At 42.6% G+C, this 23938-nt stretch overlaps 1 protein-coding gene across 3 annotated transcripts in view; it reads left to right on the top strand.

Moving 5' to 3' along the window:
- The window catches only part of ephb1 (EPH receptor B1), a 627438-nt gene that overhangs the window by 237733 nt on the left and 365767 nt on the right, over positions 1-23938 (top strand). The gene's annotated exons all lie outside the window — the stretch shown is intronic.

The following is a 23938-nucleotide window of genomic DNA, read 5'->3' as shown; positions in this document are numbered from 1 at the left end:
TCACATCGGGAAGCAATCCGCCATTTTCTCACTTTCGTCGGTGTGTTGTCGGAGGGTGTAACAACACGAACAGGGACGGACTCAAGTTGCACCAGTGGCCCAAAGATGCGAAAGTGGCAAGAAATTGGACGAAATTTGTTCAAAATACGAGGATATGGGGAAAGCCGACGAAATGGTCAGTCGTTTGTTCCGCACACTTTACCGACGAAAGCTATGCTACAACAGAGATGGCAACCGTCCCTTGTGCCACCGAAGATGATCAAGAGAATAATATCAACCCTAGCTTCCCTGGCCTGCTGACATCAACTCCAAAACTGGACAGATCAGCTTTCAGGAAAAGAGAGCGGATGAGGGTATGTCTACAGAATATATTAATTGATGAAAACTTTATTCATTACTCGCGGTTTTACGTAAATTATTATACATAAACTGTGTTTACCAATAATTTAGCTTAAAAACATTTATTTTTTTCAATCATTCGAGTACATTCGGGTAGTCTTGTGTATTGCAGTATTTTGTGTCTATTTAGGTATGGTTAACCTGAGTGCTAAAATCGTGGAAAAATAGTCATAAATGACTATTATATAGCCTGAAATGGGCTGTCTGCACTCTCAAAGTGCATGTTGTTGCCAAATGTATTTCATATGCTGTAAACCTAGTTCATAGTTGTTAGTTTCCTTTAATGCCAAACAAACACATACCAATCGTTGGTTAGAAGGCGATTGCCGAATTCGTCCTCGCTTTCTCCCGTGTCGCTGGCTGTCGTGTCGTTTTTGTCGGTTTCGCTTGCATACGGATCAAACCGATATGGCTCAATAGCTTCAGTTTCTTCTTCAATTTCGTTTTCGCTACCTGCCTCCACACTACAACCATCCGTTTCAATACATGCGTAATCTGTTGAATCGCTTAAGCCGCTGAAATCCGAGTCTGAATCCGAGCTAATGTCGCTATAGCTTGCTGTTCTATCTGCCATGTTTGTTTGTATTGGCATCACTATGTGATGTCACAGGAAAATGGACGGGTGTATATAATGATGGTTAAAATCAGGCACTTTGAAGCTTTTTTTAGGGATATTGCGTGATGGGTAAAATTTTGAAAAAAACTTCGAAAAATAAAATAAGCCACTGGGAACTGATTTTTAATGGTTTTAACCCTTCTGAAATTGTGATAATGTTCCCCTTTAAGATGTCAATAAACTTCTCAATCAATCCAGCAGTGCCATTTCTACATACAACTACAAAAGTAAAACAACGGAAAAACAAAAAATAATTAACCAATAATATATATTGCGCACACACGATTGCACCATGCATAGACAAGCAACCAAACAAAAACATAGTTTCAAAACCCATATACACTGTGGTGGTCTCTGCGGTGCTCCACGCCATTGTCTGCTGGGGTGGGCGGAGCATGGCCAGAGACAGGAGCAGACCCAACAAAGCAATCTGTAGACTGAATTATTTTTACTGAGGACATCATTTTATTTTTTAGTCTCTATCATTCATACATACCGTGTTGAACACAATTGCATACAGTCCTAATGTATATAACATGTTTTATGGCATGTATTGCATGATCTTAGGTGTGACCAGGTGTGAATGAATGATGGGTTCTCACTTCTCTGTGAAGCGCTTTGAGTGTCTAGAAAAGCGCTATATAAATCTAATCCATTATAACCAAGAGAGCCGACTCTGCCCACCGACTCTCGACCAGTGTCCAGTCCGCGTGGATGAGCGAGGATGCGTCCAAGGAGACCCAGGTGTCCGATACCTGCTCATTCAGTCGAGACACCGTGAAGCTTGTCTGTCCGCTAAAAAAATAGACCTAAAAATTGCGATCATCAATCTTCACCAAGACGTCACTTGATTCATCATTTGACATCAGCCGCCAATAGGAGCTTCTGTAACCTGTTTTAAAAAGGCTTTATTGTCAGATCATGTTGAATTGAGAATCGATTCTGAACCGAATCCCCCCCAAGATTTAAAATGGTGTAAATCATGTAACTTTCTGTGTTAATTCTGCTTCTCATGTTCTTCTTGATTTGCCAAAATACACTAACCAACGGCAAATATTTATTCTCTACCTAAATAATGTACCACTAAAAAGGGTAGGTAAGCTCGCGACACTGTTTCTACTATGTTATGTACATGTGTGCGTCAATGTAAACACAGTACACAAATATGTGGTCCACTTGAAAAGACAGACATACAAACAAAGAATTGGATTATTGCAGCAGTTTCTGATTATTTTAACATTCAAATAATCCATTAATTGTTTTATTTTCCATTTAATCAGATAAAACACACTTTATAGACCACTTCATTTTTAAGGAAAATAGTTGAAATAAACAATATTTTTCTGCTTTCTCTAACCTTTATTTTTTTCATAATACATGCATATAATCAATATAAATTTGTTTTAACATGTGTCCATTAAAAAAAAAAAATACAAAAAATTAAAAACTGAAAAAAAATAAGATGTTCTTATAAAATTTTAATTACACTTATTCTAATATAATTAATCCATTTAATCGATGAATCATTGCGGCCTTAAGTACAGATGTTACCAGTTTAATTCTGCCTTATTTTTCACTTTAAGCGTGAGTGAAGAATGTGCTACCGACCTAATAAGTCCAAATAGAAAGAGATGATACAGTATTATTAGCTCACTGATGCTACCTGGTGGTTGTTTTTTTTTTGTTTTTTTTGTCCTGTCCAGCTTCTCAGGCAAATCATATAGTTCAGGGGTCGGCAACCTTTACCAGTCAAAGAGCCATTTTGACCAGTTTCACAAATTAAAGTAAACAATGGGAGCCACAAAAATATTTTGAAATTTAACATGAAATAACACTGTTTATGAAGTTTTTTTTTTGCTTTGTGCTATGTATTAACCAAGGGTCTCAGACACGCGGCCCACACCTTAACATGAAAATTTAGTGTTAGTGCAGCCCGCGGGTTTTATATGAATGACGCTTGACAGCGTCATACTTGACAAGCCGTAGTCTGTCGATTATCCCGGCGTACTACGAATTTCAGGGCAACTATTCTCTCGAACGTGCCGTGATGATACAGCATTTAGCGCTCACTACAACCGACGTGCCGGCCCAGCCACACGTTGTATGGGGCTTCTGCTTGAACACGTAAGTGACAGCAAGGCATACTTGGTCAACAACCAAACAGGTTACACTGACGGTGGCGGTATAAAAAACTTTAACACTCTTACTAATAATGCGCCACACTGTGAACCCACACCAAACAAGAATGACAAACACATTTCGGGAGAACATCTGCACCGTAACACAACATAAACACAACAAAACAAATACCCAGAATCCCATGCAGCCCTAACTCTTCCATGCAGCCCTAACTCTCCCACCAAACCCCGCCCACCTCAACCGACGCACAGAGGGGGGGGGGTTTGATGTGTGAGGGAGCAGGGTTGGGGTGGGGGCGGGGTTTGGTGGTAGCAGGGGTGTATAATGGAGCCCGGAAGAGTCAGGGCTGCATAGGATTCTGGGTATTTGTTCTGTTGTGTTAAGGTGCAGATGTTCTCCCGAAATGTGTTTGTCATTCTTGTTTGGTTTTGGTTCAAAGTGTGGCGCATTATTAGTAAGAGTGTTAAAGTTGTTTTATATGGCCACCGTCAGTCTGTGTGGCTGTTGACCAACTATGCTTTGCTGTCACTTACGTGTGCTAGCAGAAAAAGCATACAATAAAAGGCTGGGCTGGCACGCTGATAATGCAGATTGTAGAGGGTGCTAAATGTTGTACCGTCACGGCATGCCCTTATTATCATTGCAAGGGTGAAAATCGGAGAATATTAATTACGGGAGGTTTCTGCGAGAGGCACCAGCAAGTATGCAGCTGAGCCGCATCAGAGTGATCAAAGAGCCGCATGCGGCTCCGGAGCCGCGGGTTGCCGACCCCTGATATAGTTGATGTAGATGCCCATATCGGCTGTTCAGATTTACTTTACAAAAGAGAAGTGTAGGATTCTTCTATTGTTGCCTTATTTGTATTTGACTTTATTAAATGTATTTATATTATCATTTGGTGCAGCCGGGCCGGAGCAGGAGGGGACCTGGTGGTTGTTTGAACACACTGCAGCTAGCCCTGTGTAGTCCCACTCCTTAATGCCTCCGTCACACGCAATAATCTCACAGGAATGAGGCAACATCACCACTCTAGGATCTATACAGGAAGTAAATCGGGCACATTTACTGTGAAAATATTCTTCGAAAAAAATACGCACAGGAAGTGGTGACCCAGGACAAAGTCTTGCATTTCCCATCTCGCTGTCATGTCAGCAACCTTTCTGTTTCCTTTTGTTTTTACATGATCAACTCCAGACAGACGCCGTTGCTTAGTACTATTTCAGGCACCTTATAAAACATCCCGGATGTATGACACATTTTCCATATTCATGAATTTATTGCCTTCCGTATGCTCCCCATTGCATGATGCTGCCTGTTTCTTCCTTGATCACGCTCACTTCAAGGTTCACTTTTATTTTTTAATCTGCGGCGAATGTCGTCCATCTGGCAGCCGACACTGCAGATGGCGAGGCCTTTTCTGATTTTACCTCGCTCTGATGTGCGGAAGGTCCGCATTCCCAAGGGATGGATGACAGTATGTACATAAAGAAGGGATGGATGATAGTATGTACAAACCCTGTTTCCATATGAGTTGGGAAATTGTGTTAGATGTAAATATAAACGGAATACAATGATTTGCAAATCCTTTTCAACCCATATTCAGTTGAATGCACTACAAAGACAACATATTTGATGTTCAAACTCATAAACGTTTTTTTTTTTTTTTTTTGCAAATAATAATTAACTTAGAATTTCATGGCTGCAACACGTGCCAAAGTAGTTGGGAAAGGGCATGTTCACCACTGTGTTACATGGCCTTTCCTTTTAACAATACTCAGTAAATGTTTGGGAACTGAGGAGACACATCTTTGAAGCTTCTCATGTGGAATTCTTTCCCATTCTTGCTTGATGTACAGCTTAAGTTGTTCAACAGTCCGGGGGTCTCCGTTGTGCTATTTTAGGCTTCATAATGTGCCACACATTTTCAATGGGAGACAGGTCTGGACTACAGGCAGGCTTGTCTAGTACCCGCACTCTTTTACTATGAAGCCAAGTTGATGTAACACGTGGCTTGGCATTGTCTTGCTGAAATAAGCAGGGGCGTCCATGGTAACGTTGCTTGGATGGCAACATATGTTGCTCCAAAACCTGTATGTACCTTTCAGCATTATTGGTGCCTTAACAGTTGTGTAAGTTACCCATGTCTTGGGCACTAATACACCCCCATACCATAACAGATGCTGGCTTTTCAACTTTGCACCTATAACAATCCGGATGGTTCTTTTCCTCTTTGGTCCGGAGGACACGGCGTCCACAGTTTCCAAAAACAATTTGAAATGTGGACTCGTCAGACCACACAACACTTTTCCACTTTGTATCAGTCCATCTTAGATGAGCTCAGGCCCAGCGAAGCCGACAGTGTTTCTGGGTGTTGTTGATAAACGGTTTTCGCCTTGCATAGGAGAGTTTTAACTTGCACTTACAGATGTAGCGACCAACTGTAGTTACTGACAGTGGGTTTCTGAAGTGTTCCTGAGCCCATGTGGTGATATCCTTTACACACTGATGTCGCTTGTTGATGCAGTACAGCCTGAGGGATCGAAGGTTACGGGCTTAGCTGCTTATGTGCAGTGATTTCTCCAGATTTTCTGAACCTTTTGATGATATTACGGACCGTAGATGGTGAAATCCCTAAATTCCTTGCAATAGCTGGTTGAGAAAGGTTTTTCTTAAACTGTTCAACAACTTGCTCACGCATTTGTTGACAAAGTGGTGACCCTCGCCCCATCCTTGTTTGTGAATGACTGAGCATTTCATGGAATCTACTTTTATACCCAATCATGGCACCCACCTGTTCCCAATTTGCCTGTTTACCTGTGGGATGTTCCAAATAAGTGTTTGATGAGCATTCCTCAACTTTATCAGTATTTATTGCCACCTTTCCCAACTTCTTTGTCACGTGTTGCTGGCAACAAATTCTAAAGTTAATTATTATTTGCAAAAAAAAAAAAAAACCTTTATCAGTTTGAACATCAAATATGTTGTCTTTGTAGTGCATTCAATTGAATACGGGTTGAAAATGATTTGCAAATCATTGTATTCCGTTTATATTTACATCTAACACACTTTCCCAACTCATATGGAAACGGGGTTTGTACAATGGGTGACAGTATGTACATAAAGAAGGGATGGATGATAGTATGTACATAAAGATGGGATGGATGATAGATAGTATGTACATAAAGAAGGGATGGGTGAGGCTAATGTGCTTGTTTGCTAATGTGTGTTGCATTCTTGCCTTTGTCTATCATCGAATGCATCTCCACGCTCACACATTCCTCTGTGTACGTAACGGACAATTCACGCTGGATGCGTTATGATAATCGCTATGACTCACAGTCTGGTGCATTATGGGTCGGCCTGCCTCTGGTGGAGCGTGTGTGGAGCTCAGATAAGATTGATTGGTGCACATTTGCTCTGATCAATACACAGATATGAGAGTGGCACCAGGCACACTTTGAATGACTGTGCCCACTGTAAACACACACACACACACACACGCACACACACACACACACACACACACACACACACACACACACACACACACACACACACACACACACACACACAGTCCTTGGCTAAGGTGAAACGACTTTCAACTGAAATGAAATAGAATCAGCACAGTTTCTAATGTGGGTTTCAAGTCAAAAGCAGCAGAAGGAAACTGGTACAACTATATACCGTATTTTTCGAACTATAAGGCGCACTTAAAATCCTTTCATTTTCTCAAATATCGACAGTGCGCCTTACAACCCGGTGCGCCTAATGTACGGAATAATTCTGGTTGTGCTTACCGACCTCGAAGCAATTGTATTTGGTACGTGGCGTAATGATAAGTGAGACTAGTACCGTATTTTCCGCACTATAAGGCGCACCTAAAAACCACAATTTTTCTCAAAAGCTGACAGTGCGCCTTATAACCCGGTGCGCTTTATTACGATTCATTTTCATAAAGTTTCGGTCTCGCAACTTCGGTAAACAGCCGCCATCTTTTTTCCCGGTAGAACAGGAAGCGCTTCTTCTTCTACGCAAGCAACCGCCAAGGAAAGCACCCGCCCCCATAGAACAGGAAGCGCTTCACCCGCCCCCGGAAGAAGAAGAAAAAACGCGCGGATATCACCGTACGTTTCATTTCCTGTTTACATCTGTAAAGACCACAAAATGGCTCCTACTACGCGACAAGGATCCGGTTCATAAAAAGACGCAATCTCTCCATCCGCACACGGATTACTACCGTATTTCACAGCAACTGATATTCCTGTGAACCGCACTGTGGAACGGGAGCACGTACGGTGAATATTCGCACCACAGGGAATGAGAAGTCATCCTTCACTGTGGTTCTAGCTTGCCATGCTAACTTCCACCCATGGTGATATTCAAAAGGAAGACCTTGCCAAAAGAGACCTTTCCAGCCGGCGTCATCATAAAAGCTAACTCGAAGGGATGGATGGATGAAGAAAAGATGAGCGAGTGGTTAAGGGAAGTTTACGCGAAGAGGCCGGGTGGCTTTTTTCACACAGCTCCGAAGGCGAACACACCTTCACTAAGACGGGCAGATAGCGCCGGTCGACATACGCCAACATCTGCCAGTGGATCGTAAATGCCTGGGCAGATAGTTTCGGTCACAACTGTGGTCCGAGCTTTCCGGAAGGCAGGATTCACAGAACTGCTGCACAACAACAGCGACACTGAATCCGATGACTTCGACGAGGCGGAGCCGGCCATTTTTGGATCCCACGCTTGCGCAACTTTTCAATTCGGACACCGAAGACGAAGAATTCGAAGGATTTACGAATGAAGAATAACTTCAGAAGGTGAGCGCTATGTTTATTTTGTGTGTTGTGACATTAACGTTCGAGCAACATTATGTTGCTATTTATTGCTCTACACCATTTTGAATTTTACTATGTTTGTGATTGCACATTTGCGTACATTTTGGGACAGAGTTGTTAGAACGCTGGTTTTCAATATATTATTAAAGTTTGACTGAACTATCTGACTGTTTTTTTGACATTCACTTTAGCGCAGCGTTTTTTTGACATTCACTTTAGCGCAGCGTAGGCGCGGCTTATAGTCCGGGGCGGCTTATTGGTGGACACAATTATGAAATATGTAATTCATAGAAGGTGCGGCTAATAATCCGGTGCGCCTTATAGTGCGGAAAATACGGTAGATGGCAATCACACAAGAGATGTGTAGACTGCAAGATGACGCCAGTAAACAACACCTAAACTTTAAATGGTCCAATGAAAATATAGAACATTACACACGGCACTCAAAAATCTGTCAACGTGTTTTAGTATGACTTTGAAGCCGCACCGCTTGATGGATTGTCGGCCCATTACGGCTACCGTAGTCAGAGATACAAGTATTACTATGGTGTGTGTAAAAGGACCGGCACCCATTAGCAGACATATTATCTGGCGTTTTGTTTCACAATATTATGCAAAAGCAAATTTTCTTACCTTCTGGTACCTGCTGATGAGTATTTGAGATCTGCATAAGTCCTGAAAATGCGTGCACATCCGTCACTGTAGTCCGTGCCGACTCCGTAGTCGATTAGCTTCTTTTTCTCTATCTTCTTGTTATGTGACATTCATCCTCCACTGTTATCATTTCTAATATAAAGTAGTGTAAAGTTCTTACTTATATCTGTCAGTAAACTCGCCATGAAAGCGCTAAAACATACCTGTGTAGTGAGTTTACATTATTCACCCAAGGAACTTTAGTTATTAGAGAGTTCTGCTCAGATGGTTTTTCACGGGACACATTTCGGGCGTTGTTGCACTAGTGAGCCACGGATGAGAAGATGCTGCTCCGTTATTGAAAGTCTGAATGTCATTAAAACAGTTAGCTCCATCTTTTGACACTTCTTCCACACCCGTCCTTGCACGCTAAATGTAAACAATGAAACACCGGCCGTGTTTGTGTTGCTGAAGTCGGCCGCAATACACCGCTTCCCTCCTTCAGCTTTCTTCTTTGCTGTCTCCATTGTTCATTGAACAAATTGCAAAAGATTCACCAACACAGATGTCCAGAATACTGTGGAATTTTGCGATGAAAACAGACGACTTAATAGCTGGCCACCATGCTGTCCCAAAATGTCCTCTACAATCCGTGACGTCACGCCCTGACGTCATCATACCGAGACGTTTTTAGCAGGATATTTTGCGCGAAATTTAAAATTGCACTTTAGTAAGCTAACCCGGCCGTATTGGCATGTGTTGCAATGTTAAGATTTCATCATTGATATATAAACTATCAGACTGCGTGGTCGGTAGTAGTGGGTTTCATTAGGCCTTTAACAGACTTTGCATTCTTCACCGGAATAAAAACCGATTCCGTTGACAAAATATATGCACGTGTGTCTATAACAATGGCGGCAGCTTACTCAAAATCTCTTGTTCATTGGACGTGCTCAATGGATCAATCAACACTCATTTAACTTATTTTTTTCAAATACGTTACACTTTGTGAACAGTGCAGTTCCTTGATTTTTTTTCTTATTTTGTAGGATTTTCAATTGAGTGTGTTGCTCTGTCTCACCAAACCAGATACCCTCAACGCCCTGGTTTGGTGGCTGCAGGATTAGGTCTCTGCTTTTTGCAGATGATGTGGTCCTGATGGCTTCATCTGGCCAAGATCTTCAGCTCTCACTGGATCGGTTCGCAGCCGAGTGTGAAGCGACTGGGATGAGAATCAGCACCTCCAAATCCGAGTCCATGGTTCTCGCCCGGAAAAGGGTGGAGTGCCATCTCCGGGTTGGGGAGGAGATCTTGCCCCAAGTGGAGGAGTTCAAGTACCTCGGAGTCTTGTTCACGAGTGAGGGAAGAGTGGATCGTGAGATCGACGGGCGGATCGGTGCGGCATCTTCAGTAATGCGGACGCTGTATCGATCCGTTGTGGTGAAGAAGGAGCTGAGCCAGAAGGCAAAGCTCTCGATTTACCGGTCGATCTACGTTCCCATCCTCACCTATGGTCATGAGCTTTGGGTCATGACCGAAAGGACAAGATCACGGGTACAAGCGGCCGAAATGAGTTTCCTCCGCCGGGTGGCGGGGCTCTCCCTTAGAGATAGGGTGAGAAGCTCTGCCATCCGGGGGGAGCTCAAAGTAAAGCCGCTGCTCCTCCATATCGAGAGGAGCCAGATGAGGTGGTTCGGGCATCTGGTCAGGATGCCACCCGAACGCCTCCCTCGGGAGGTGTTTCGGGCACGTCCGACCGGTAGGAGGCCACGGGGAAGACCCAGGACACGTTGGGAAGACTATGTCTCCCGGCTGGCCTGGGAACGCCTCGGGATCCACCGGGAGGAGCTGGACGAAGTGGCTGGGGAGAGGGAAGTCTGGGCTTCCCTGCTTAGGCTGCTGCCCCCGCGACCCGACCTCGGATAAGCGGAAGAAGATGGATGGATGGATGGATGGCTCTGTCTCACATTAATGCCGGAACAGTACAGCCATGTCAACAAAACCGACATCCACCCACAATGCATTGCAAAATCAAATGCCCTTTCAATCCCTGTTGTTTACCCCCAGATCATTTCTTTTTAATCCTGCTTTGTGAAACTCACCTGTATGTGCAGCACAGTAATTGGCATGTTGCTGAGTGTCGCTGGGAGGCTTGTTGTGGCTCCTGTCAGCGGGGGGGGGGCCCGATGGCGCCGCCACTGTAAACAGCACAAGCACGGCCCCTTGTAGGCGCTGGAATGAAAACACTATGAAGGAGTTATATGCACATATTTCCTTTCCACTAATACCCACAATCTCTTTGCCGTCCCTTTTAAGCACCTACAGCAAGTAAGTAGACCTCCTGCTGTGTTAGCTTTCGCTTTGTTCTATCGCTATATCGGTCTCTCTCCCGATGGAAACATGGCGCCCAGGGATTATGGAGAAGGAATATGGACGTTAACACAGTACCTTTGTGGTACTGTTTGTGTGCTTTGTTTGTTTCTCCCAAAAATGGTTTAGGAAACAAAATGAGTGCACTACTTGGCTTTAACCAGCAGAGCACCTTTGATTCAGAATATCCAGGGATGGGTCGATACGATACCAACTCCCAGTATCTGGGAATCAATACCAGTGTTTAGCGGTGCCAATTTTCTGTGTGTGTTTGTACATTTTATTTATGATTTGTTATTTAACATTTAACTGCTGATCACTGTCCTGTCCAGTTGTTACATCCTGTTTTCTTGCACTACTTAGTCTCATTTACAAGTATTATAGAGTAGATTTTTCATGCAGTTGCAATTCCAAGACATTACACTGCAAAAACTGAAATCTAAGTAAGATTAAATAACTCAAATAAGGGTGATATTTACTTGTTTTCTGTCTGATAAGATAGTTCTTCTCACTAAACAGATTTTATGTTAGTGTTTTACTTGTTTTAAGGGTTTTGGTCCTAAATTATCTCAGTAAGATATTACAGCTTTTTGCTGAGATTTTATGACCTATATTGAGTAAAACATGCTTGAAACTAGAATCAATCAATTCCTTTATTGTCATTGTCATAATAACACTTAAGTCATACATGAACAACAAGATTTTGTTTGAGCTATAGAATACCAACTGATGCAAAGCTGTGTCATCAACACTCGCAAGTACAAAAGTATTTTTTTAAAGTAATAATTTCTTACTTCAAGCATGAAAAAAAAAATCATGATGCCGAGCGCGTATCATTATGTCAAGATAATGGCACTAGCATTTACCTAAATGAAGAATATTTTTCAACATATTGAGCAACTATTTTTTTTCTTTTCCTACCAAGAACAGTGCACTTGTTATTAGTGAGAATATACTTATTTTAAAGTATTTTTGGGTTCATTGATGTTAGCTAATTTTACTTGTTTTGGAAAGTTTTACAAGCCAAATTTTCTTGTTTTATTGGCAGATAATTTTGCTTAGTTCAAATAAAATCCCCCTAATTTTATTTGATTTTTTCTTGTTTTTGAACACTGACTTTTTGCAGTGTAGATGGCAGTAGTGTATATACTACAATGGTTTGCCTCGTCAGGAGGTACTCTTTGCCATCGCGTCTTTTGTCGGCCCCTAAAAAGTGTTTATACTGTATGTGTTGCATATATTGCGCATCAGCTGTTTTATGGTAACGTGCATCCTCGTTGTCGTTTTCATTACCAAATGTGGTGTTGAAATTGCCCTGAAAAATCGGGAAATGCTAAATAGTAGCATGTCAATAGAAAACTCAATGTAAGTTAGCATTGAGCTAGTGCATTTTGAAAAGTTGTGCTTAGTCTACTTTTAAGCAGCTTCTTCTTGCCATGTGAGCACAGAAATTTGTAACATTACCGAGAGGCAGTCCGACTGAGTCTGCGCTGAATGTTTAAGGCGGACAAGGGTATGGAAGGTATGGAAATATGTCACCGTTTTATTTTACTTAAATCAATACTGAATAGGGTATTGTTTTTTTTATATATTGATATATATATATTTTTATAAATTATATTTTATATTGTATAGTATGTGCCTATAAAAGTACCACATTTGGTAGCCAGCCCTAATAGTATCCATTAGCCCGTTAGCTCGTTAGCATTGTCGTGCTCAATACAATACTGACGTGAAAGCAGGAGTTCAGAGCAGTCGTTGTCATAGTTGCATTGGAAGATGTTTTCACGTTTGAATAAATTGACTAGCATTCCATAATCTAGGGTTGTCCCGATACCAATATTTTAGTACTGGTACCGGTACCAAAAATGTATTTCAAAACTTTTCGATACTTTTCGATAATTTTCGATACTTTTCTAAATAAAGGGGACCACAAAAAAATGTCATTACTGGCTTTATTTTAACAAAAAATCTTAGGGTACTTCAAACATATGTTTATTATTGCAATTTAGTCCTTAAATAAAGTAGTGAACATACTAGACAACTTGTCTTTTAGTAGTAAGCAAACAAACAAAGACTCCTAATTAGTCTGCTGACGTATGCAGTAACATATTGTGTCATTTATCATTCTATTATTTTGTCAACATTATGAGGGACAAACTGTAAAAAAATATTATTAATCTACTTGTTCATTTACTGTTAATATCTGCTTATTTTCTGTTTGAACATGTTCTATCTACACTTCTGTTAAAATGTAGTAATCATTTATTCTTCTGTTGTTTGATACTTTACATTAGTTTTGGATGATACCACACATTTAGGTATCGATCCGATACCAAGTAGTTACAGGATCATACATTGGTCATATTCAAAGTCCTCATGTGTTACTGAGTTTATAAACAATATATGAGTTTTAAAAAAAGGAAAAAATATCGATGTAATCATAGTAGCATTGACCGATATGGCGCACGACCCTACCATAATGTCAACTGTGCTTTGTTAGGCTGTAATATTTTGTTACCGACAGGGAACTGAAATGTTATTAAACACTCACAACATTACGATGTTCAATTTTTCCTTTGGTACTCGTTTGACTTTCATTTATCATTTAGTCCTGGTGTGCGTGTGTGTGTGTGTGTGTGTGTGTGTGTGTGTGTGTGTGTGTGTGTGTGTGTGTGTGTGCGTGTGTGTGTGTGTGTGTGTGTGTGTGTGTGTGTGTGTGTGTGTGCGTGTGTGTGCGTGCGTGTGTGTGTGTGTGTGTGTGTGTGTGTGTGTGTGTGTGTGCCCAACCTAATTGCACTCCCTCTAATCTACAGGTATATGTTTGAATTAGTGACAGGCGTGCGTGTGTGTGTGTGTGTGTGTGTGTAGGTGACCTGCTGGGAGTCGGGTAGAGAGACGGTGTTGGGTTGTTGCTGCGTAACGATGATGCCAGCGTGGCATCCTCATTACCAGCTCCCCAAGCTATCGCACAAACCAATTTGGGCATCCCATCCCCCGCCGCCGCCCCCGCCCTCGCCCTCACACCCGCTCCTTTTCTTCCTCTCATTGTCCCTTTTGGCCATGTAAGCAGTCTGCTAAATATTTGATCACTTGGCTGGTGAATGGAGTGGAATCCAAACAGACGCCTTCCTCCACACACTCCATGTGTGGGCCTCTTGTGTTAAAGTTGTGATGTTGTGTGTGCCTCCCAGGGATGGGTTGTGTTTTCATCAGAATCAGAATCAGAAATACTTAAATAATCCCCGAGGAGAAATTAAGATTTTCAGCACAATCCCTTTCAAGAGCAGACAAACATTGCAGGTAGACAGAACAGGATCGCTGTCTAACCCTAGCCCCTAGAGAAGGGGTCCAGACTGATGCCAAGGGAAAACAACTCATAGCCATAGTACACATAAGCATGTGTGTAAGAGGGAAACATCAAAGAACACGAAGGACATTAAAGACATTAAAAGAGCAGCGCTGATGAAACCAGCCATTTCTACATCCATCCATCCATTTTCTACCGCTTATCCCTTACGGGGTCACGGGGGATGCTGGAGCCTATCTCAGCTACAATCAAGCGGAAGGCGGGGTACACCCTGGACAAGTCGCTACCTCATCGCAGGGCCAACACAGATAGACAGACAACATTCACACTCACATTCACACACTAGGGCCAATTTAGTGTTGCCAGTCAACCTATCCCCAGGTGCATGTTTTTGGAGGTGGGAGGAAGCCGGAGTACCCGGAGGGAACCCACGCAGTCACGAGGAGAACATGCAAACTCCACACAGAAAGATCCCGAGCGCAGGATCAAACCCAGAACCTTCGTTTTGTACATACAGCTACAAAAGTAAAACAACAACAACAACATATACACTGTGGTGGCCTCTGCGGTGTTCAACGCCATCGCCTGCTGGGGCGGGAGAGAACATGGAGCAGACCCAACAAAGCAACCGAGAGAGCCGACTCCACCCTCGGCCGCCCGCTAACTCCCGGCCAGTGTCTAGTCCGCATGGATGAGCGAGGATATCATATCGCCATTATTGTCATCATAATGGGACGGCGTGGCGAAGTTGGTAGAGTGGCCGTGCCAGCAATCGGAGGGTTGCTGGTTACTGGGGTTCAATCCCCACCTTCTACCATCCTAGTCACGTCCGTTGTGTCCTTGGGCAAGACACTTCACCCTTGCTCCTGATGGGTGCTGGTTAGCGCCTTGCATGGCAGCTCCCGCCATCAGTGTGTGAATGTGTGTGTGAATGGGTGAATGTGGAAATAGTGTCAAAACGCTTTGAGTACCTTGAAGGTAGAAAAGCGCTATACAAGTATAACCCTTTTAAAATGACCACAGTTATCATCTTTTTCAGCAGTTACTTTGTAGAAGTAGTCTGATTACAGATTAGTATTTGAAAAAGTACCTTAGTTACTTTTCTGATGACTTTCTTTCAAAAATAACCAAGGTGGATTACACTTCTTCCACACCCGTCCTTGCACGCTACACCGCTACCACAAAGATGACGGGGAGAAGACACTGTCGAAGTGGAGGCACGTAAATAAGACCGCCCACAAAACGGCGCATCCTGAAGAGACTGTCAGAAGGTGACTTGAAGATGATCTGTAAAACATCATCTATGCAACATTTTGACCAAAGAACCACCATTACATGTTATGTAGACCACAAAAAAGCATAATATGACTTCTTTAATGCACCTTATAATTTGGTGCACCTTTATTATGGAAAAAGACCTGAATAGACCCGCCCATCGGCAGTGCGCCTTATAATCCGGTGCACCTTATGGTCCGAAAAATTCGGTATTCCTATTCCCCCCATTAAGACATTCACATCCAAAAATGGTGAAGTAAAGTGGTCTTTATCCCCTAAAATGCTTCAGGCAAAACTGTCTGCAGAAAACATCCAGGGCCCACCAGGATGGCAGTGACTCGTGTGACTGACACCAAGTCAGTTTTTGAGTAGATTCAATACACAAAAATCATCCTGGAAATGACTCGAGGGAGGCCTGTTTTGGGGAAGAAGTGGAAGGAGCTGGACAAAACACTATTTGGGGCTCCTCGTCCTGTCTGGGGTCTCTAGGTCAAAGAATGAATGGACAGCCAGTCGACAGGCAGGACTATATCTCCAGTCACTAAGTCTATGAAGGCTGCCTGTCAGAGCCCTTAGAGGTCCTGACTGGGGTGTGGCAGGGATGCATGCTCTCGCCCTAACTGTTCATCCTCTGTATAGACTGGACCATGACACAAACAACAAGCAATAACCGAACCGGCGTACAGTGGAGCCTGACCGAGCAGTTGGAAGACCTGGATTTTGCTGATGATTTAGCACTCCTAGCACACACACACACACACACCAACATATGCAGGAGAAATCATGCAAACTAGAAACAACAGCTGCTTCGCTTGGACTCAAAATCAACATATCAAAAACCAAGTTAATGTGTATTAAGGTTCAAGGGTTTTATTCGTCACATGCAGAGTACACCACAGTGAAATGCTTTTTTCCGTGCTCTTCAGATATTGCGTAGAGTGGGATCCAAACACTAGTTGCTGAATCTAATACACTAAATACAAAACAATACAACAATTTGAATAGCTCTGATGTACATTAATTACAAGACAATAATCCATCCATACATCCATCTTCTTCCGCTTATCCGAGGTCGGGTCGCGGGGGCAGCAGCCTAAGCAGGGAAGCCCAGACTTCCCTCTCCCCAGCCACTTCGTCCAGCTCTTCCTGTGGGACCCCGAGGCGTTCCCAGGCCAGCCGGCAGACATAGTCTTCCCAACGTGTCCTGGGCCTTCCCCGCGGCCTCCTACCGGTCGGACGTGCCCTAAACACCTCTCCAGGGAGGCGTTCGAGTGGCATCCTGACCAGATGCCCGAACCACCTCATCTGGCTCCTCTCGATGTGGAGGAGCAGCGGCTTTACTTTGAGCTCCCCCCGGATGACAGAGCTTCTCACCCTATCTCTAAGGAAGAGACCCGCCACCCGGCAGAGGAAACTCATTTCGGCCGCTTGTACCCGTGATCTTGTCCTTTCGGTCATAACCCAAAGCTCATGACCATAGGTGAGGATGGGAACGTAGATCGACCGGTAAATTGAGAGATTTGCCTTCCGGCTCAGCTCCTTCTTCACCACAACGGATCGATACAGCGTCCGCATTACTGAAGACGCCGCACCGATCCGCCTGTCGATCTCACGATCCACTCTTCCCTCACTCGTGAACAAGATTCCGAGGTACTTGAACTCCTCCACTTGGGGCAGGGTCTCCTCCGCAACCCGGAGATGGCACTCCACCCTTTTCCGGGCGAGAACCATGGACTCGGACTTGGAGGTGCTGATTCTCATCCCAGTCGCTTCACACTCAGCTGTGAACCGATCCAGCGAGAGCTGAAGATCCTGGCCAGATGAACCCATCAGGACCACATCATCTGCAAAAAGCAGAGACCTAATCCTGCAGCTACCAAACCGGATCCCCTCAACGCCTTCACTGCGTCTACAAATTCTGTCCATAAAAGTTTTGAACAGAATCGGTGACAAAGGGCAGCCTTGGCGGAGTCCAACCCTCACTGGAAACGTGTCCGACTTACTGCCGGCAATGCGGACCAAGCTCTAGCACTGAGCATACAGGGAGCGGACTGCCACAATCAGACAGTCCGATACCCCATACTCTCTGAGCACTCTCCACAGGACTTCCCGAGGGACACGGTCGAATGCCTTCTCCAAGTCCACAAAACACATGTAGACTGGTTGGGCAAACTCCCATGCACTCTCAAGGACCCTGCCGAGAGTTTAAAGCTGGTCCACAGTTCCACGACCAGGACGAAAACCACAAGACAATAAATTGCACAATAAGTCCCAGTAGTTATGGTAGAAGTATCAGTACAAGTTAGGGCTGGGCGATATATCGATATGCGCGATATATCGCGGGTTTGTCTCTGTGCGATATAGAAAATGACGATATCGTGATAATCGAGTATGCGTTTTCACGCAGTTGCTTTTAGCTGCGGGCATTAAACTACATGCTCTACTCGCTCTTTCCTGTCTCTGTTTCTCACAGACAGCAAGCGCAGCTTCTATATACGTCACATACTGTCACGTCATATGTCACATACGTATACGCCCTCCCCGAGCAGTGAGGTAGCAGCATGGCTAACGTTAGCTGTGATGCTAGCGGTAATACGAGAGAAAGAAGGTGCAAATCTGGTAACAAATGAAGGAATAATTAATTCCCCCCCAAAAACAGCAGGGGGTCCATTGTCTGGCGGTGGTTTGGCTTCAAGTGGGAATATGTCAAACAGACAACCGTAAATTGTCAAGTGTGGGGCAAATGCGTTGCAATAAAAAGTAGCATTACTGCTAATATGTAGCATCATTTGAAAAGTCCCTTGGTAGTGAATGAAGAGTGCTCACTCCAATCCAATCCACTGTATTTATATAGCACATTTAAACAACAAAAATGTTTCCAAAGTGCTGCACAACAATATTAAAAACAATTTTTACTTACTCCGCACGTCAACATCTCCGTTCGGTGCCACACCCCCACACCATCAAAATGCCTAGGCAAACATTTCCAGATCAACACCGTATGAAAAAAATAGTGATTTTTTTAGTTGTGATTTCCTTCTCTGCATGAAAGTTTAAACATAGCATATATTAATGCAGTATGAAGACGAATGTTTTAATGTAGACACATAGAATCATCGTACTGCTGTGATTATATGCATCAAGTGTTCATTCAAGGCTAAGGCAAAATATTGAGATATATATCGTGTATTGCGATATGGCCTTCAAATATCGCGATATTAAAAAAAGGCCATATCGCCCAGCCCTAGTACAAGTAAAAGTACAGTAGTCACATACAGTACCAGTGCAATATCAAATAGTATACACAGTATATACAGTATAGGAAGTAATAAATATTAAGTGTCTACAGTTCTTTTGGCAGTTGAGTAGTGACAGTAGTATGAACACAGGTAATGGAACAGTATGACTTCTTTATACTCTTGTTTTTACATTATTTACAGTCATTGAATGAAGAGTATTGTAGTCCGGTAAGTAAAGTGATTCTTGTGCGTGCGGTTTTGTGCAATTGTGATAAGTGTTAATCAGCGGTACAGTTGAGCAGTCTGATGGCTTGGGGATAGAAGCTCCTCCTGAGTCTCTCCGTGTTGGCCATGAGACTCCGGTAGCGCTTGCCTGACTGCAACAGTGAGAAGAGGCAGTTGCTTGGGTGGCTAGAGTCCCTCACTATCTTCTTGGCCTTGGATCTACACCGCCTGGTGTAGATGTTGCAGATGGTCGGGAGCACACCTCCGATGGTGCGCTCGGCTGATCTGGCCACTCTCTGCAGTCTGTTGCGGTCGTGTGCGGTGCTATTCCCAAACCAGGAGGTGATGTTTCCAGTCATGACACTCTCTGTTGTGCATGAGTAGAAGTTTCTGACAGTTTCTAACAACAAGCACAACTCCCCAATAAACATGGATCATGGACGAGGTTACCACATTTACTTACCGAGGAAGCATTATTGCTGTGGACGGAGGATCGGAGGAGGATGTCAGTGCCAGAATTGGAAAAGCAAGGACCACATTCACTATCCTAAATATCAATCAATCAATCAATCAATCAATCAATCAATCAATGTTTATTTATATAGCCCTAAATCACAAGTGTCTCAAAGGGCTGCACAAGCCACAACAACATCCTCGGTACAGAGCCCACATAAGGGCAAGGAAAAACTCACCCCAGTTGGACGTCGATGTGAATGACTATGAGAAACCTTGGAGAGGACCGCATATGTGGGTAACCCCCCCCCCCCTCTAGGGGAGACCGAATGCAATGGATGTCGAGTGGGTCTGACATAATATTGTGAGAGTCCAGTCCATAGTGGATCCAACATAATAGTAAGAGTCCAGTCCATAGTGGGGCCAGCAGGAGACCATCCCGAGCAGAGATGGGTCAGCAGCGCAGAGATGTTCCCAACCGATGCACAGGCGAGCGATCCACCCCGGGTCCCGACTCTGGACAGCCAGCACTTCATCCATGGCCACCGGACCTGTGCCCCCCCCTCCACAAGGGAGAGGGGAGCAGAGGAGAAAAGAAAAGAAACGGCAGATCAACTGGTCTAAAAAGGGGGTCTATTTAAAGGCTAGAGTATACAAATGAGTTTTAAGATGGGACTTAAATGCTTCTACTGAGGTAGCATCTCTAACTGTTACCGGGAGGGCATTCCAGAGTACTGGAGCCCGAATACGAAACGCTCTATAGCCCGCAGACTTTTTTTGGGCTCTGGCAATCACTAATAAGCCGGAGTTCTTTGAACGCAGATTTCTTGCCGGGACATATGGTACAATACAATCGACAAGATAGGCTGGAGCTAGACCGTGTAGTATTTTATACGTAAGTAGTAAAATCTGGAAAGCAAAAAACTCACTCAAGACCAAACTGCAAATCTTCAACTCAAACGTCAAATCCACCTTACTCTACAGTTCATAAACCTGGAAGATCACCGCCAACATACTCAAGAAAATACATACATTCTTCAACCGAATCTACTGGCCTAACACCATCTCCAATGCCAACCTGTGGGACCTCACTAGACAAGACACAATAGAAACACAAATCAGGAGGAGAAAATGGATTGGTCACACACTGCGTAGACACAATAGCTCAATCACGAAACATGCTCTACATGGAACCCTCAAGGCAGGAGGAAGAGAGGGAGGTCTGACCCTAGAGCCACCTGGAGAAGAACCACAGAGCAGGAGATGAAGGCGCAAGGGCTGTCATGGCAACAACTGGAGCGAAGGGCACAAGACCGAAGGGGATGGAGGAGTTTCATCAATGGCCTATGTTCCTCAGGGAATTTAAAGGCCTAAGTAAGTAAGTAACTAAGTCTCTGGAGACTTCTCACATTTTCTCCACAGTAAACAGATTTCAAGCTGATGCAAGAAGACACAAGCACAGCAACCTGCTAAACAAGAGCGGACATAAAGGCCGACTGAAGAAGAGGTGAGGTTAACTCTCACCTCTGCTGTGCTAGAAACTAACCCAAAACCAACTTGTCATCTGTTACCAACACGCATACCACTAAGCCACTGGTGCGTTTATGGCCACACAAAAAGTCGGACAACTCAAACACCACACAAAGTTACACTATGACTCCTCAGTCATACATGTGCTTATTCTACTGTCATTTATTATTAATGTTAATTCATTGATATTAATCATGGAATGCTGTTACTAGAGAAAGTTACAGGAATACACACTTCATCCTATGCTTACATTGCATTGTGCAACATGAGGATGTTTAAGGGGAACTAAATGTGACATTTTAAAGCTTTAAATTCAAATAGTTGGATTTAAGACATTTTAAGACTCCGTGGATACCCTAGTAATATTTGAATTTGGATTTTTAAAAAGGATCCCCATTAGCTGGTTACCACAACAACCCGCTCATCTTCCTGTGTGTGTGTGTGTGTGTGTGCGTGTGTGTGTGTGTGTGCGTGTGCGTGCGTGTGCGTGTGTGTTTATATGTACAAACGTACATATTTGATAGAGTTTGAACAAGTTTTTTTTCCCAATGAAAAACAAGTGAATGAACCAAATTGAACAATTACCTGTTAAAGGTAAGGAATGCCACTGCAGTAAATATTGATAGTAATGGAGTTAGTAATAAAATATCAACAATTCTTGTTAGGATGTTTTGGGTTTTGGACATGTTTTGGATAACAAAACATGCACCGGGGACATCATTGCTGCTCCTGACAATGGACATAAAAGGAAGGTTCTGCACCTGAACCTACTTTCAGCCGCTATATTCAGAATTACACATAGATATTACCGTTAACTTTGGACTATAAGCAGCTACTATGCTTTGAACCCTGCAGCTTATGAAATGGTGCGGCCAATTTATGGCAAAAAATTTTCACTGAACACTTGCAAAGACACTCAATTAATCAGTTTACTTATGCAGTCCTTAAGCTCAAATGTCTCAAAGGGCTGCACAATCCACGACATCCTCAGCTTATTGTTTGTGCTATGGCACCGTCTTTTGGAGGAGTTCTCTCACTGCAGGCGCAGCCGGGTGAACGTCTACAAGTGTTTCCTGCTGTTTAAAGCTTTGAACAGGAAGTAGAAGTGTCGTTCTGTCTTCTAGTCGTCCATAGCGCTTTTCTACTTGTATGGATTCTTCATGCATCCTTCCAAGCAACGTTTGTAAGTTTTACAATATATCTAAAACAATTCTTACTTACTAAACCATCTCATGTGTGATATCTGTAGGAATGTTTCCATGCATATTAGCAGGCCCGGCCCTAACCAATCTGGCGCCCTAGGCAAGATTTTAGGTGGCGCCCCCCCACATCGGCAGTGAAGTGTATATACTCACAAGAACCCGAATAGCTTTGTCTTTGACCTTTTTTTTTTTACTTACAACTATACCTAATATATAAAGGGGTGGAAAAGTGACTGTTACCTGCAGGGCAAACATTAGCTAACCAGAAGGCAATAACAATGTAAACAAAAAACACCTGCTTAAAAGATCTAATACAAATGTCCCAAAAGGAATGTAAGGGGGGAGTACTGTAATTACCTAACGTTACATTATTATTTTCCATAACAATTTAGCCCCCTCCACAATATTAACCCGACGTTAAAACAGAACTAGCTATTTATTGATTAGCAATTGCCGAATCATGTAACATTAGCTTAATGCTAAAAAGCCAGGTTACTATCACATTCTGTAACAGACAAATAATTTCATGTAGGCTAACGTTACCTACCTGCTACCTCTGTCTTTTCTCGTTTCTCCTCCTCTTCTTTTCTCTTTTTTCTTCCCTGGGCACCTGACAGTTTTGGCCGTTTTGACATCTTGTGTTGATTTTTTGATGTGGTGACGTCCAAAAAGAGTCATGATGCGGGAAGGGAGGGGGCGCACCGTGCGGGGGGAGGGGGCGTAATGTTGTAACAAATAATATTTCTATTAAATAGGCTTTACTTTGCATTTTAATTAACGTGGGATTATTTTTTGTATTTAGAAATAATAGTACCAACTTTTTTTTTTTTTTTTTTTTTTTTTTTTTTTCTACAACAGTTGTGGCACTGGCGTGGCGCCCCCTGATGGACGGCGCCCTTAGCATTTGCCTATACAGCCTATGCCACGGGCCGGCCCTGCATATTAGTATGTACTATCGCAATGTAATGAAGCTAGTGTCGTTAGCATTAGCTAATATGCTAACACTTTTACGAGTGTCTGTGTCAGGGTTATTAACTTACAATGGCATTTGTTTTGTATTGTTCCATTTTCACAAATTCCTCAGTAAATTCACCAAAACATCACCGTGGAGTTTTTGAGTCTGTTTAGCTGAGTGGAGAGCTAGCTTCCGGAGCTAGTGGGTCCATGACTTCTGTTTTGTTTGATTACCCGTTTTACTGCCGAGTTACAGGCATCATTGGAAACAATTAAGTTATGTAATATAATATTTATGAAATATTTCTGGGTAAATAACTAATTTCACAACATACAAACTGTTGTTAATATCTGCAGCTTATGATCCGTTGCGACTAATATATATATATATATATGTATATATATATATATATATATATATATATATATATATATATATATATATATATATATATATATATATATATATATATATATATATATGTGTATATATATATGTGTATATATATATATATGTGTATATATATATGTGTGTATATATATATATATGTGTGTATATATATATATATATATATATATGTGTATATATATATATATATATATATATATATATATATATATATGTGTATATATATGTGTATATATATATATATATATATATATATATATATGTGTATATATGTATGTGTGTATATATATATATATATATATATATATATATATATATATATATATATATATATATATATATATATATA

This window comes from Nerophis lumbriciformis, linkage group LG19, assembly GCF_033978685.3.
Source record: "Nerophis lumbriciformis linkage group LG19, RoL_Nlum_v2.1, whole genome shotgun sequence".
NCBI classification, from domain to species: domain Eukaryota; kingdom Metazoa; phylum Chordata; class Actinopteri; order Syngnathiformes; family Syngnathidae; genus Nerophis; species Nerophis lumbriciformis.
Note: the sequence above shows the minus strand (reverse complement) of the source record. Positions and strands in the feature narration are given on the sequence as shown.